Source organism: Lissotriton vulgaris, unplaced genomic scaffold (genome assembly GCF_964263255.1).
Source record: "Lissotriton vulgaris unplaced genomic scaffold, aLisVul1.2 SCAFFOLD_336, whole genome shotgun sequence".
Classification (NCBI taxonomy): domain Eukaryota; kingdom Metazoa; phylum Chordata; class Amphibia; order Caudata; family Salamandridae; genus Lissotriton; species Lissotriton vulgaris.
Genome location: NW_028249992.1, coordinates 1,021,697 through 1,037,792, shown reverse-complemented (window position 1 = coordinate 1,037,792; position 16,096 = coordinate 1,021,697).

The window sequence follows — 16,096 nt, the reverse complement described above, 5'->3', positions numbered from 1 at the left end:
AAGATGTAATTTGACCTTTACACTCCTTGTTGAAATCGAGCATCAAGGCCCACTTCAATCTGTTCAGATGCATGTTTGTTTTCACCCATATCCCCCCCCCCCCCCCCCCCCCCCCCACCCACCTCCGCCACATTTGCATCTGCACACATACCTATACCGATTGGTTTAAATTCTCCCTCCATTTTGAGCTCGGTTTCCACATCCTAGGTTTTCTGGACAGCTTTCTGAGTGTCCATGCTATTGTTATGGGGACTTATTCTAAACAATTAGTGGCCATTCCTGCTATGATTCTGCCCAATCCTTCAAATATATGGGTTTTCTTGTGAACATTCCTTTTTATTATAAAAGTAGTCCATACCGGATACATTGTGGGTGTTCTTGATGCAATTGTGGGTATTTCTAGCATACTAATGCTCTGTGACTTGCTGTGGCATAAAGGAGGCTCCTTCTTGACATAATGCAGACATTCTTGGTAGCAGTCTGGCAATCCCTGAAATGCGGTTCATCCATGACATTCTGTGGCCCTTTTGGCAACTCCCTTTGTCTTTGGCCCATGAGCTGCCCTCTCTTTGGCATAGTCCTGGTGTCTCGACATAATTGTGGCTATTTATTCTATTTGTTGTAGAGTTGTAGCGCTGGTACAATGATGCCCATGGATGGTTTATTTGGTTCTGATACAATGGTGGTAATCCTCCCATGTGATGGTCAACGCTTGTACCTGATGATTATGCACCAAAGGGGAGATGTCCCTTTGAGACATGGGAGTCTTGGTAAAAATAAGATGTTTAGGACCACACATGTATTTACAAAAAATGAAACTAGTATCGTTCAAATTATTTTAAAAGCTGATGTTCGAGGCATATGGGCTGCAGATGGTACATTATGAATAGATCGCCATCTGGTGTTGGGCTCGGATGATTGCACTTGTTTTTCTCTTGGAGAGTCTTTTGTAGCTTGGTGACTCATCCTTTGGTTGCTAGTGCGCATGGGCATCGGCTCCATCCTTGGATTGTTTTTTTCCGCCATCGGGTTCGGATGAAGATTGAAGCGCTCCAGATCGACTTCGGAAAGAAGTGACTTTTCGGCGCGTATTCCCTTTCCAATTCGACGGTATTGTTATCGAACACGATTTCTTTTCCATTCCGACGCGTTTCGATTCCAACATCAAAGAAAAACTTTGATCTACGTCGACGAACAGGAGGCCTTTCTCGACGTGGTCAAGCCCGGAGTCCATGGAAAGGACTCCATTTAAGAAATGTCCAACGTGTGGTGCTAAGTTCCCACACAAGGACCTACACGAGGTGTGCAACCTCTGCCTGTCGCCTGAACACGAATCCAGGGACTGCGAAGCCTGCGCAGCATTCTCTTCCAAGTCGACGATTAGAAACCGTTGAGCTCGAAGACACGACGTTTCCAGCATGCAGTCTGTGGCGATCCCGGAGCTGTTCGAAGACCAGAACCTCGAAGAAGAAGAGGATCATGAAGAACAGTCGGGGTCGGAAGGGGACGAGTCGGAGGTCGAAGAATTCCACGTTCAACAAACCGTGAGTGACGACGTCCCCTTACCAAAAAACCGACCCATGCGGTAACGACCCTGCCTTTGAGCCCGGTCAAACCGCAGAAAAAAGTTTCTGACGCTCGCCTTCGGGCCCGGCAACGAAACCGAAACTGAAACTCTCGGTCTCCCACCATGTCGGATCCGAGAAACGGTCGACATCGACACCGAAGCTTCATGCAAGGGAAAGCTCGGAATCGAAACATTCCATGTCGAAACCGAAACATGCTTCGACGTCTAAGACTCACTCGACACCGAAAAAATCTGACTCTAGCAAATCCTCGGTGCCGAAGACACCGAACATTGACGATCGGAAGCAAAGGCACCTTTCGGAACCAAAAGCTTCGGTACCGACACAGGAGCAACAAACAGATCCGAAACAAAAGATTTTGTTTATCGATCCACAAACTGGCAAAGTGGTGACAAAGAAGAGGAAGAATGAACAGCTAGAGGACAAATCTCTTCTAAGAAGAGAACAATGGGGACAAATACAACTCTTCCTACTTCTCCTTGACCTAGAGTCACACCCTCCTCTCCTATTCCTCACACTATGCCAACTATTCCTCCACCTTCTACACCCAAGACCATCTACACCTCACACAGATGTAGACAGTGACACGGGGGAGGGAGAACCTCATGGGGAGGATGAATCTATCCCAGATGAGGAAGACCCATGGGAGCATTATGACGCAGGGTCAGATGATAACGACCCACAGTTATATCCCTCAAAACCTTCACCACCTGATGATAACACAGGTTTTGTACAGCTCATTAATAGGGCAGCAAAATATCATAAGGTAGACCTACATACAGAACCTCAAGTAGAGTATTTCCTATTAGAGACACTACCTACTGCACAAAGAACATCAGGTACTCTACCTATGCTGAAGGGTCTTCTCAGTCACACAACAGACCTATTTAAAGACCCAGTGAGGGCTAGGGTGTTAAACCCAAGAATTGATAAAAAATATAAGGCAGCTCCAAAGGACCCAATATTTATCAAGGGGCAGGTACCTCAGGACTCGCTTGTAGTTTCCAACGCTCGCAAAAGAGCAAACTCATTATCTACAGGAGAAGCCCCTCCACCTGATACGGAGTCAAAATTAATAGATGCATCAGGAAAAAGAGTAGCATCACAAGCGGCAAACAGCTGGCGCATAGCCAAGCTGGCGCATAGCCAATACACAAGCGCTACTTGCACGCTATGATAGGGCGCATTATGATGAGTTAGAAAAGCTCATCACACATCTCACTAAAGAACATCAGAAAAGGGCAGATCAGCTTATACAGGAAGAAAAGATAATAACTAACACTTCCATTAAATGCGCCCTGGACGCAGCAGACACTGCAGCAAGATCCTTCAACACCAGTCTCATGATAAGAAGACATGCATGGCTTAGAGTCTCAGGGTTCAAACAAGAAGTACAAACATCTTTATTGAACCAACGTTTTGATCAGAAGACACTTTTCGGCTCAGGCACAGATGAGACTTTAGAAAAGATGAAAAAGGACACAGACTGCTAAGTCAATGGGAGCATTACAGCAGCCAACACATAGGGGTTCCTTTCGTAGATCCACCTATAGAGGGGGCTCAAAGTACAGGAACAAGTCGGCAATCTACCTCTTTTACACCAACATCACCCAGAGGTAATTCAAGAGGCAGTTACAGAGGTAACAACAAGGGTAGAGGTCGTGGAAATAATAACAACCGCAACTCCCCAACCCCAAAACAGTGACTTAATACAACTCCCCCCAGACCACATAACACCGGTTGGGGGACGTCTATCACAGTTCCTACCTGTCTGGGAAAACATCACATCAGACAAGTGGGTGAGACAAATGATCCAACATGGTTATTGCCTAGAACTCGCAGCTACCCCACCAAACATCCCCCCCCAAACAGCGTTCAATGAGTCAAGACCATCTGACATTGTTAAAATAAGTACTATCACTGCTACAAAAACTTGCCATAGAGAAGGTTCCAAAACATCAACAAGGGACAGGAGTATACTCTCTATACTTCATAATCCCCAAAAAAGACTGGCCTCTAAGACCACTTTTAGACCTCAGACCTCTCAATGCATACATAAATTCGGAACATTTCCACATGGTCACGCTCCAACAAGTACTTCCTTTACTAAAGAAAGGGGACTTTCTTTCTACACTGGATCTAAGACGCTTACTTTCACACCCCAATTCACAAAGCCCACAGGAAATACCTAAGGTTTGTAGTGGAAGGACAACATTATCAGTTCAAGGTCCTTCCGTTTGGGGTCACAACGGCACCAAGAGTGTTCACAAAATGCCTAGCAGTGGTTGCAGCACACATAAGAAGACAACAAATACATGTCTTCCCTTACTTGGACGATTGGTTAATAAAAACACACAGAAGACCATTCAATTACTGCACCACCTAGGGTTTAGTGTGAACTACAAAAAAATCCCACCTACAACCAAACAAGATTCAACAATACCTGGGGGCTACTATAGACACAGAAAGAGCCAAAGCATACCCCAATCCAATCAGGATACAAACAATGGTCACGTTGATACAAAGATTTCAACCACAACACTCACTACCAGCACAAGCGTTTATGCAGCTGTTAGGCATGATGTCCTCCTGCATACTACTAATAGCACATGCCAGACTACTGATGCGTCCACTACAGGAGTGTCTAGAGACACGGTGGAATCAGGCTCAAGGTCAGATTACAGATCTGGTGTTGGTAGACGACCGTACGCATCGCTCTCTGAAGTGGTGGAACACAACAAACATTTCCAAGGGACGGTTGTTCCTAGAACCGATTCCACAACTGATACTGACAGCAGACGCATCGCTCTCCGGATGGGGAGCGCATATAGACAAATACACAGTGCAGGGGAAATGGAGTGTGCAGCAAAAGAAACTGCACATCAACTACTTGGAACTACTAGCAGTATTTCTAGCATTTAAAGCTTTCCAAATGCAGATAACCAACAAGGCAGTCCTGATCAGAACAGACAACATGACTGCAATGTATTATATTCAAAAACAGGGGGAACACACTCTCTCCAACTATCCAAACTAGCACAGGACATTTGGAGATGGGCCATTCCTCAAAAGATCTATCTGTTAGCAGAACACCTACCAGGAGTTCAAAATCAGATAGACATCCTAAGCAGAGAGTCAGAACAAGTACACGAATAGGAGCTGCACGACCAGATACTGCAGCCATTCTTCCAAAGATGGGGGCAACCAGAGATAGATCTGTTTGCCAATCATCAGAACGCAAAATGCCAAAACTTCGCATCCAGGTACCCACACCACCGGTCCCAGGGCAATGCACTATGGATAAATTGGTCCAACAAATTTGCTTACGCTTTTCCCCCTCTCCCACTAATTCCATTAGTGGTTTGGAAACTGCAACAGCACTCCATGACAATGATACTAGTAGCACCCACGTGGGCAAGACAGCAGTGGTTCACCACGCTACTGCAACTCTCACAGGTGCCACATCAAAAGCTAAGATTACCCATGCACCTTACACAGAACCATGGAGAAATAATGCACCCAGATCCCAAACAATTGAACCTAGCGATCTGGCTCCTGAGGTCATAGTTTGGATATTTAGATTTACCTCCAGAATGTATGGAAATCATTAAACAAGCAAGACGTCCTACCACCAGAGCATGCTATGCAGCAAAATGGAAAAGATTTGCTGTACACTGTAACAGTAATCACATCAACCCTCTGGACGCATCCATTAAACAGATTATTTGCTATTTACTACACTTGCAGCAATGTAACTTAGCATATACCTCTATCGGAGTTAATCTCGCAGCTATAGCGGCGTACCTACAAAACAGACAATATCTTTCCCTGTTTAAAGTACCAGCAATTAAAGCCTTCATGGAAGGACTCAAAAGAGTCATTCCACCAAGACTACCACCTTCCCCAGTCTTGAATCTCAACATAGTACTTACCAGACTAATGGGACCACCCTTTAAACCTATGCATAGGTGCGAAATACAATTCCTCACATGGAAGGTGGCCTTCCTCATAGCTATCACTTCACTCAGAAGAGTAAGTGAGTTGCAAGCGTTTACAATTCAAGAACCATTCATGCAGTTACACCAAAACAAAGTGGTTCTTAAAAGAAACCCAAAATTCTTGCCTAAAGTAATTTCAGCATTCCACATCAATCAGTCAGTGGAACTACCGGTATTCTTTCCAAAACCACAGACAGTAGCGGAAAGGGTCCTACATACATTGGATGTCAGAAGGGCAATATTGTATTGTATAGAAAGAACACAAACTTTCAGAAAGACAAAACAGCTATTTGTAGCATTTTCTCCTACACATAAGGGCAATCCCATCTCTAAAGCAGGCATTGCCAGATGGATTGTAAAATGTAGACAAATATGCTACTTAAAAGCGAAGAGGACATTAACTGTTCCTCCTAGAGCTCAGTCTACACGTAAACTAGGAGCATCTATGGCATTCTTGGGAAACATTCCACTAGATGACATATGCAAAGCAGCTACCTGGGTTACACCGCATACCTTCACAAAGCACTATTGTGTAGATGTGCACACAACACAACAAGCTAGAGTGGGACAAGCTGTATTAAAGACTTTATTACAGACTGTTGTAACAGACACGGGCGACCACCGCTAGGGAGAGAACTGCTGTATAGTCTATTCATAATGTACCATCTGCAGCCCATATGCCTCGAACGGAATATGCTACTTACCAGTATGCATCTGTTCTTGGCATAGAGGGCTGCAGAGTGGTACATGGAAACCTGTGTCTGTTCCAACGATATCTTATTTAGATACACTTACATGGGCATTTCTATCTGTGTTCTATCATACTACTCCATCTAACCCTACTATGGCAAAACAATCTAAGGATGGAGCCGATGCCCATGCGCACTAGCAACCAAAGGAGGAGTCACCAAGCTACAAAAGTCTCCAAGAGAAAAACAAGTGCAATCATCCGAGCCCAACACCAGATGGCGATCTATTCATAATGTACCACTCTGCAGCCCTCTATGCCAAGATGCATACTGCTAAGTAGCATATTCCTTCTTATGAATGGTTCATCCAGAGTTTGGATAACTTGATGACTTGTTCCTTGCTACCTTGGGGCGGGGATTTGCCATAGCTGTGGTTTCCTGACTTATGGGACATTTCACCATGAATGCAGATAAAGCTTTCTGTGATATTGTCACTTCTGCTGGCTGCAGCCTTGGCATCTAAGATAGGCATGATCTGTCTTGTGTCTAATTGTAGAAGCTCTATTGAAATGGAGTCTTTACGAGCATCAGCTCGACTGTAGGCTTGGACTCCCATTGAGGACCTCCTTCAACGATTACAATCTGTACTTTATCCTTTCACCTTTCGACTCGCTGCATCATCCATATTGCGGTTTTAATAGCACTTCATTTTATCTGTCTCCCTTCATGACAGACTCCTCAGTAATCTTTCGAGAAATGTAAATAAGGCATGAATCACAATGTCCTGAAGATAATCCCGTTATCCATAAATAGGGATCGAAACATCGTCGACACCTTATACTATATGCTTTTGACTATACCATATGGAAAGTCACAATAGTGTATTCTTGAATCATTAGTCTACAAAAATGTTTTAATGTCTCTTGCCTGATACCCACCTTCTATGTATGTCACACCTGTCTATATGTGGTAGTAGGACACAGGCCGTGTCCCACTTGATATTGTACAGATAACTGACTACATAACGATATGTTGTTAAACCCTGTCCGGCTGGACAGATAATATAGAATCCAATTTTGATCTATATCTAGGGGGGGGCAGCGCAGGGGGGGGGGGGGCAGCGCAGGGGGGGGGGGGGGCAGCGCAGCGGCTGCTTTCCTGACGCACAGTCACCAGCCACAATTACAAGTGCTCAAGCGAGCTAAGCAGAAGGTTATAATGCCAGGTCAGTGGCCATCAACACAACGAGATAAAAACCTCTGCCAGCTTAAAACATGGTGATGACAAACAGAAATAAACTCGTTCGCTCCTGAACCTCCCCAACAACCTGTATCTAGTTGGAACCACATACTCTTATTATTGAACGCAGTGTTGCAATAATAGTGGCACGTGCAGATCAAACGAGGACGCAAGGAGGTAGAAATTCAACTGAGCTGCAGGCTCACACCATGAGACTGGACTTTTCCTCAAACCTCATTTAAAATCAATGGGCCATTGCAAATGTAGGGAGTCTTCGTTCCATTTGCAACTATTGAATACACCTGCAATTCGCTTCACGGTATGCTCTTTTCTAAAAGCTGGAGTTGGACCTAGGAAAACCATGGAGGGCCCGCTCCGTTGAAACATTATGTATCTGTTGCTGTTTTAATTCTGTATTTTAAGCATTTAATCACGGTTTTGACACATCTTACCTATTTTATCTGGCACCTTGCACTTTATTCAAATGTTGTCTGTCCCATTGCTTTGTCTTTTATGGCCAAAAATTGGCCAAGTAAAGATTAGTTGATGATGATGATGGACTATCGCAGTAAAACAGAAGGTACAAAGCAAAGTGGCACAAATTTGTTTCGTGATGTGTGCTCCCCTGCCGAGTGTGTGATGTGACCTGGCTGAGACCATCTTAGTGCAGCCTGCTGTTTTGATCCTCCGGGTTAACGTTGATTCTTATGGTAGTGCCTGGCAGCGACATATCACCAAACTAGCCGCAAAGGCAGCAAGCCGTTCGGTGCGTGTACCCTCAAAGAGGGGTACTCAGAAGTAGTTCCAGTAATCTTGATGAAAACATGGCGGAATCAGGGACCTGCTGAATGAGTATAAAAAAGACATACGTGGAAAATAACAGTTGCTGCAGCACTGAAAATTTATGAGATGATCTGATTTTAGATTTGTAAAGCATGGACTAATGTTCGAGAATCTAGGCACTACAACCTGAAATGCACTGAAAAAGCTGAGAAAAATAAAATGAACAGCAGATACCTGGAAGCATTATGAAATGATTACAGGGTGAATTGCCACTACTTGATGGCCTTGCTGAAAGGTATAATGATCTGGCACACAGGACCTGATGCCAGTGCCGGACTGGGAACCAGAATTGGCCCTGGCAAAGTGCCCGGCAGCCGCAGGGGTGTGTGGGGGGGAGGGTGTTTGTGGGGAAGTGCCGCCGAGCTCATTGCCGGGGCAGATTTTCGGCCGATTTTGGTACAGGGCCGATTTTGCAGCTATGCTGCAAAAATGGCCCGCAGGGGCCCAAAACCGGCCCCCACCCGTGCGGTGCACCCGGGGATTGCCTGGTGACCGCTATGGCCAGTCTGGCCCTGCCTGATGCCCCCCGCTTTTCTCCCATGACCTCTGTATCTTTATGTCTTAGTGCCGGGACACTGCAGAGTAGCTGTGCACTCTACAAGTTCTTTTTAACATAACATTTAACATAGTAGTTCTGCAGAGTTCTTCAGGTGAGTGGGTGGGGCGTTACATAGTTTTGATGATATAAAACAAAACTGCTCCCTAACCACCTAGATTGCCGAATTCTCAGGATTGCAACTAGATTAGCTTCGGCAGATTGAATATTTCTTTGTCGAGTGTACCAGCGAAACGGATGTCTTAGATACACTAGTGCAGAAGTGCGTAATACCCATAAAGGTAATACAGAGGGCTTTGAAATCTATTCGTTTCTTCATGTGTAGCCAAATGAAAGCAGTGAGTGCTTGTTTGGCCGACTGATATATGGGAATTCCTGTCAGTAGTCTGGTTGCTGCATTATGAACTTGTAACTTACTAAGAAGGCCTTTCTGTAGGTTGATCAAGAGAGCCTTACAGTACTCTAACCTGGAAAGGATAAGAGCGGAGCAACTGTTTTTTGGAGATCCGGAGGTGAATAAAGACGTATTAATTATCCTTATTTTTTGTGTGTAAAAGTTAGAAGTAATGCCATTGATCGGAGGTTCAAAAGATAGGGCTGACTCAAAAATGACTTTCAAATTTTGTTGCTGGAGTAGGGAGAGTCAGAGTCCCTGAGGCCACCAGTTGGGAGACAAGTAGGAGACATCTGATCCAAAAATGTAGGACCTCCGTCTTTCCCCTGAGTTCAAATTTCAGACAGGTTTCCAGCTTCCACTTATGTACCTGTTGCATGCAATTATGAAACCTAGTTGCTGGTTCTTGGATGTTGCTAGTTACTGAAACAACAATTTGAGGGTCGTCTGCATAGGACTCCATGGTGAATCCAAAGGATTTGATAAGCCCTGCAAGAGGGGTGATGTAAAGATTGAAAAGTGAAGGGCTGAGGGAAGAACCCTGTGGAACCTCACAGGGTAGTTGAAAGGGAAGGGATTCAAATTTGCAGAATGCCACTGATTGTTGTCTCTCAGTTAAGAAAGATTTCAGTAAAGGAAAAGGCTGAACCCTCGATACATAAGCTACAGAGACGATTATCAGCGAACATTAGACAACAGTGTTGAATGCTGCAGAGAGGTCTAAAAGAATCAGCGCAGCGTTGCCTCCACTGTTGACAGCACATTTGATTTCCTCCATGGAGGTAATCCAGGCAAGCTCTGTACTGTGCTCGCTCCTGAAACCATACAGAGTTGCGTCCAAGAGATCATTGTTGTTAATCAAAGCTGTCCGTTCTTGTTTTATTCGTTTTTCAACCACAAGGTAACCTCTTACTTGCAGCCACTGCCTTCAGTGTTTGCTGCAGAGCTCATTGAGGCATGAATAAACACTGTGCCCAGATGAAATCACGAATAGCTGTGGCTATGGCGATGCAAAAAAAGTTAGATACTACAGTCCGATGCAGTTACGTCAACCTTTCTTTGAAAAGCCAATTAACTTAACCAGTCCTGGAGCTGCTTTCAGCATGAGAGAAGCTCCAGGATTGGTAGGAGCAGGCTCACCCAGAGCTCATTTGACGAAAAAGGGACCTGTGTCTACACTCCATCCAGTGGAAAAACAGCTTGTATTGGTGCGGTCTGAAGTGCGCATGTTGGGCTGGCCATCACCAGCCAATCTGATATGCGCACTCCGCACTTTCATTTTTGTCATCATCTCTGCTGCCAGCCTGCCAATCATAAGAAATCCCCTCCCCTGCCCGGGAGCTCGAGCTAGAACATTGCTTGCTTTATAATAAAATTTAAATAACCATGTTTATTAATTCGCATTTGCTGCTGTGTGCTGCTCGCAGCAAGCAGGGTGATGCACCTCCGCCCTTTAGGAGGAACTTCCACTGCATTTATCTGGAAAATGTGCTGTCAGAATTTCCTTTGAGGCATATCTATAAAAAAAAATTATGCCACGCAGCACAGCAGTCACCTTGCCGCGCTGCATCATAAGGAAAGGGTACATATATACCATATTTAACACTATATGGCGCAGTCTTGTCTTTTCCCTGCGCTGAAGCAGAGTGTGCGGCTTAGCACCATCGCAGGCACCCATTGTAAGCAGGTTAGTTTTTGTGCAGGAAGGTATACCTTCCTGCACAAAAACAATCCTCTGAGGCTATTTCAGCACACATAGAAAGAGGAAAAAACAAGGAGAAATAAAGATATTTCTCCTCGTTATGCCTCATATGGGAGGTGTAACATTTTGACGCATTCCCAAGTCTACTAGTAATGGTGAAATCTGGGGAAGCGCCAAACTCCATGGGTGGATGAGTTGGAACAGCCACACTCCACCCATGGAATGCCTCCACGGGGCAGAGTCTCGCAACGCAGGGCAGGGCCATGCACCGTGGCCTTGCATGGCTTGATAAATCTCACTTGGAACTTGCTTCACCCTTGTGCTCCATTGCATGGCGTACAGGCCAGCCGCAGCTCCCCCGCTGAAGCGGAGGAGCGTCACCTTACTGCTCTGCGAGCAGTAATTAAAGGAAAACTAAAATGATAACCAACGCTATTATCATATTAGTTTTTCATTTCCTGGGGAGGGGCTGCTCTACTGACAGAGCAGAGGCTCTGCAACATTCTTGCAAAGTGTGCAAGAATGTTTGGCTGGCTGACTCAGGCCGGCCAAACATTCATGCATACTTTCTATGTTCTCCACCCAGGCTGCGTTAGGCCTGGGTGGAGAACATGCCCAGGCTCCCATTCCCCATCTGAGAGCTGAACCATGGTGCTCAGACCAATCGCAAGGCTGCGTTGCAGCCTTGTGATTGGTTTAGGGGCGCCTGGGAGCCCAGGTGCTTACTGCTGCCGAACTCCAGACAGGAAGAAGATAAGAATAAGACATAGGAGAGGCGGCGGCTGGCCGTAGCCAGGTAAGTGTTTTTTTTCTTCTTTTTCATTTTCTCCCTCCGCACCCCAGCACCACTGTGCTCTAGGAGTCGCTCCAGGTACAGGCGAAGCAACTGCTTGGTAAATATGCACCTTTGTGTTTATTTTTTAAATATCTGGTGTTGTCCATCTTCCTGTCCTAAAAAGTGTGTCTCGTGCTCAGTCCATTTTGAGACAGGTATTTGAGTCCCACCACTTTTAAAGTTCACAATCCACCAATGGTTATTGCTTAAAATGTTATTAATGTTACCTGCTATTGCTCTCTGGTTACTCATCTCACATGCTCGGGCCACAGTGACACATGAGACCAGAAACACCCCCTCGGTGTTTGCATTCACATTGAGTCAGTATGTAGAGCACACATTGCCTTGACAGCGTCCACAGTGCCATTGGATGCAGAATGAGCATTAACACTTAATCTTCTTTATCAAATTGCTGTGCCAGTTTTTGCATTTTAGCGTAAGCGGTAAAGGGATAAAGCGCCCTCAGTATTGTGTTTATATTCGATCTCAATTTAGGCTATCACTTCTGCAGGGTGCTATAAAATGCATCCTTTGTCACAACCTTTGGTGGTAATCCTTTGCCAAGAACAACTAATACTGGAATGCCCCTCAGCTCAGGCTCACCGAGTGGTTAATTTGAGCCAGCGGTTTCCAGTGGTCAGCGATGGCACTTAATTGTCAGCACCAGCTCTAGTGGCAGTTCACCGCATGGTGGCGATGCCTGGTATGTTCACAACATGTATTTATTAAGTCAGATCGCAGTGAAAATAAATGAATAATACTAGCTTCTCTTGCAATTATGGCTTTGTGTGGCCTGAAATGAGTATGATGGTTAGGTGTCATGTTGGTACTGTCATTGGCAGTGCTCGCAGGAGCAATGCATCTTGCAGGTTGAAGTGGCCTTCTGAGAAGGGCTCTGGCACTTAATTTTTTTAGGTTGAGCCTGGGCATCGCATGCGCTGCACTGTGAGCCATGCCGTATTGGGGTATGTACTTGAAGCCCCATCCACTCTCCACCCATATTTGTTGTCATTGTCTTGTCATTGTCCTTCGTAAATGCTGGCTTCTGATTCGTTGTTAGGCTTGTTAGTCCCTCCTTCAAGCAATCAATCAATCACTGCATTTCTAAAGCGTGCTACATACCCGTGAGGGTCTCAAAGGCACTGAGGGGCGGGGCGGGGGGGGGCGGGGCGGGGGGGGCGCGGCGCGCGGCGCTACTGATCGAAGAGCCAGGTCTTGAGAAGTCTTCTGAAGGCCAGCAGGTCCTGACTCGGTCGCAGGCTGGTAGGGAGAGCGATCCAGGTCTTGGCGGCGAGGTAGGAGAAGGATCTGCCGCCGGCGGTGGTTTTCCGGATACGAGGAACTGTAGCGAGGGCGAGGTTGACTGAGCGGAGGCTTCGGGTGGTGGTGTGGAAGCTGAGTCGGTTGTTGAGGTATGTAGGTCCGGTGTTGTGTAGTGCTTTGTGTGCGTGGATGAGGAGCTTGAAGGTGAACCTCTTGTTGATGGGGAGCCAGTGCAGGCCTCTCAAGTGGGGTATGATGTGGCTGCGTCGGGGTAAGTCTAGGATCAGACGTGCAGAGGCGTTCTGGATTCGTTGTAGTCGTCTCAGGAGCTTGGTGGTTGTTCCTGAGTAGAGGTGTTCCCGTAGTCGAGTCTGCTGGTGATGAGGGCCTGGGTGACGGTTTTTCTTGTGTCGGGAGGGATCCACTTGAAGATCCTGCGGAGCATTTGGAGGGTGTTGAAGCAGGATGCAGAGACGGCGTTGACTTGCCTGGCCATGGAGAGGGTGGAGTCGAGGATGGCCCCCAGGTTGCGTGCATGGTCTGTGGGTTCCGGGGCTGTGCCTAACTATGTGGGCCACCAAGAGTCGACCCAGGCTGATGGGGTGGGTCCGAGAATGAGGACCTCCGTCTTGTCTGAATTCAGCTTCAGTCTGCTGTTTTCATCCAGTCGGCTACGGCCTTCATTCCTCTGTTGAGGGTTGGCTGTGGCGGTGTGGGGGTCTTTGGTGAGGGATATGATCAGCTGAGTGTCGTCGGTGTAGGAGATGATGTTGAGGTTATGTTGTTGTCCGACGTGGGCGAGCGGTGCCATGTAGATATTGAACAGCGTCGGGCTGAGGGAGGATCCCTGTGGGACGCCGCAGATGATCTCGGTGGTTTTCGAGCAGAAGGGTGGTAGGTGGACGCTCTGGGTTCTGCCTGAGGGAAAGGATGTGGTCCAGGCTAGGGCCTTCTCTTGGATTCCGGCGTCATGGAGGCGTGCTGATAGGGTGCGGTGGCAGACTGTGTCGAAGGCAGCTGATAAGTCCAGGAGGATGAGGGCGGCTGTTTCTCCTTTTTCCATCAGGATCCTGATGTCGTCAGTGGCCGCGATGAGGGCGGTCTCGGTGCTGTGGTTGCTGCGGAAACCGGATTGGGAAGGGTCCAGGATGTTGTTGTCTTCGAGGTAGTGGGTTAGCTGTTTGTTGACAATCTTCTGTCACTTTTGCCGGGAAAGGGAGCAGGGAGATGGGCCGGAAGTTCTTGAGGTTCTTGGGGTCCGCTTTGGGCTTCTTCAGAAGGGCGTTGATCTCGGTGTGCTTCAAGCTTTCTGGGAAGGTTGCTGTCTCGAAGGAACTGTCGATTGTTTTCCGGAGGTGGGGCGCGATGGTTGTGCTGGCTTTGTCGAAGACCTGGTGAGGGCAGGGGTCGGATGGGGATCCGGAGTGGATGGAGTTCATGGTTTTGATGGTGTCTTCGTCGCTGACGTTGGACCAGGTGGTCAGGCGGCTGGTGCGGGTAGTGGTCGCGCGGGTGGTGGACTCGGTGGTGGGTGTGGGGGTCTCGGAGGTGGGTGTGGGGGTCTCGGAGTTGAAGCTGTTGTGGATGTCTTGCGGTGAAAGAAGGTGACCAGAGTCGCACAGGTCTTGTGATGGTGGGATGTCGTTGGTGTTGGAGCTGGAGTTGGAGAGTTCTTTCACAATGCTGAAGAGCTCTTTGGTGTTGTGTGCGTTGTTGTCTAGGCGGTCCTTGTAAGCTGTCCTCTTGGTGATCCTGATGAGTTGGTGGTGTCTGCGGGTGGCTCTCTTGTGTGCTGTGTGGGTCTCTGGTTTTCGGTCGTGGAGCCATTTCTTCTCCAGCTTCCGACAGGTGCGCTTGGAGATCCGAAGGTCTTCGGTGAACCAGGTGGCTTTCTTGTTGATGTGGTTGGTTGTGGAGGTCTTGAGAGGGGCGAGGATGTTGGCGTATCTTGAGAGGGGCGAGGGTGTTGGCGCACGGGGCGAGGGTGTTGGCGCACGGGGCGAGGGTGTTGTCTTCATTTGTTACCCATGAGGACTGACCCGTCTACTTCAGTTGATACATAGTATGTCTTATTTAGTCTTGAAGCACTACTTTATAGAATTATTTTGTCCTGCAGACTAGTCGTGCTTTCCTGCGCGAGGCAACCTCAGGTTCTAGACTGGCAACCGCTTATTTCTTGTTATGCGCGGCTGCCAAAATGTGCACAAACTCACAAATGGAGCCTGCTGTCGCAACCCGCATCTCCGTCCGCCCATGTTGTTCTTGCTTACATTTCACATGCTTGAATTAATTTAGTTTTTAACAGCAGTCGGCTCCACCCCCGGGGCTCGGACAGGCTGCAGTCCTGAGCTCATTACCTCCCCACCCCATCCTTGCATAGATGTGGCAGCAATCCGCTTCTGCTTGGTTCGGCATACTAGCGTGGCCGCTCCCACTCTCCCCGCTATAATTAACGTCTTAATTGTAGCAGAGCATAACTATAGTTTTATTTTCTCCTAACTTTCACTGGTCGTGACAACATCGCAGGCTGCATAGGGCGCAGATGCAGCATTTGCAATGCAGTCTTGCATTTGCGAGAGGTTAAGCTATTTGCCATTGTAAATGACAATGCCTTTTATTTGTTTGTTTTTTTAAATACATTGTCATTTACAATACCAATAGCTGAAACCTTTGCAAATGCGAGACCTATTGCATTTCAAATGCTTGTTTTAATTTAAGCACTTTGCTCACCTCAATAACTTTGTCCAAACCGGCTCTGTGATGTTGCTCAATGAGGTTTATAAACCACTGGACGTTATATTACCCAAAAGCTGATTCAGGAGAGCCCGTCCCGTACCTAAAGTTGCCCTTAAATTATATTCCTTTTTGATCAGTTACCTGTCAAATATGATTAAAAACGTTATAATTCCCTCTAGTGCCAAAAATACCTGAGCAGAAATCGACAAAATGAATTGTGTTTTTTACATTGGTAGTTTCGACACCTTTTCTTGT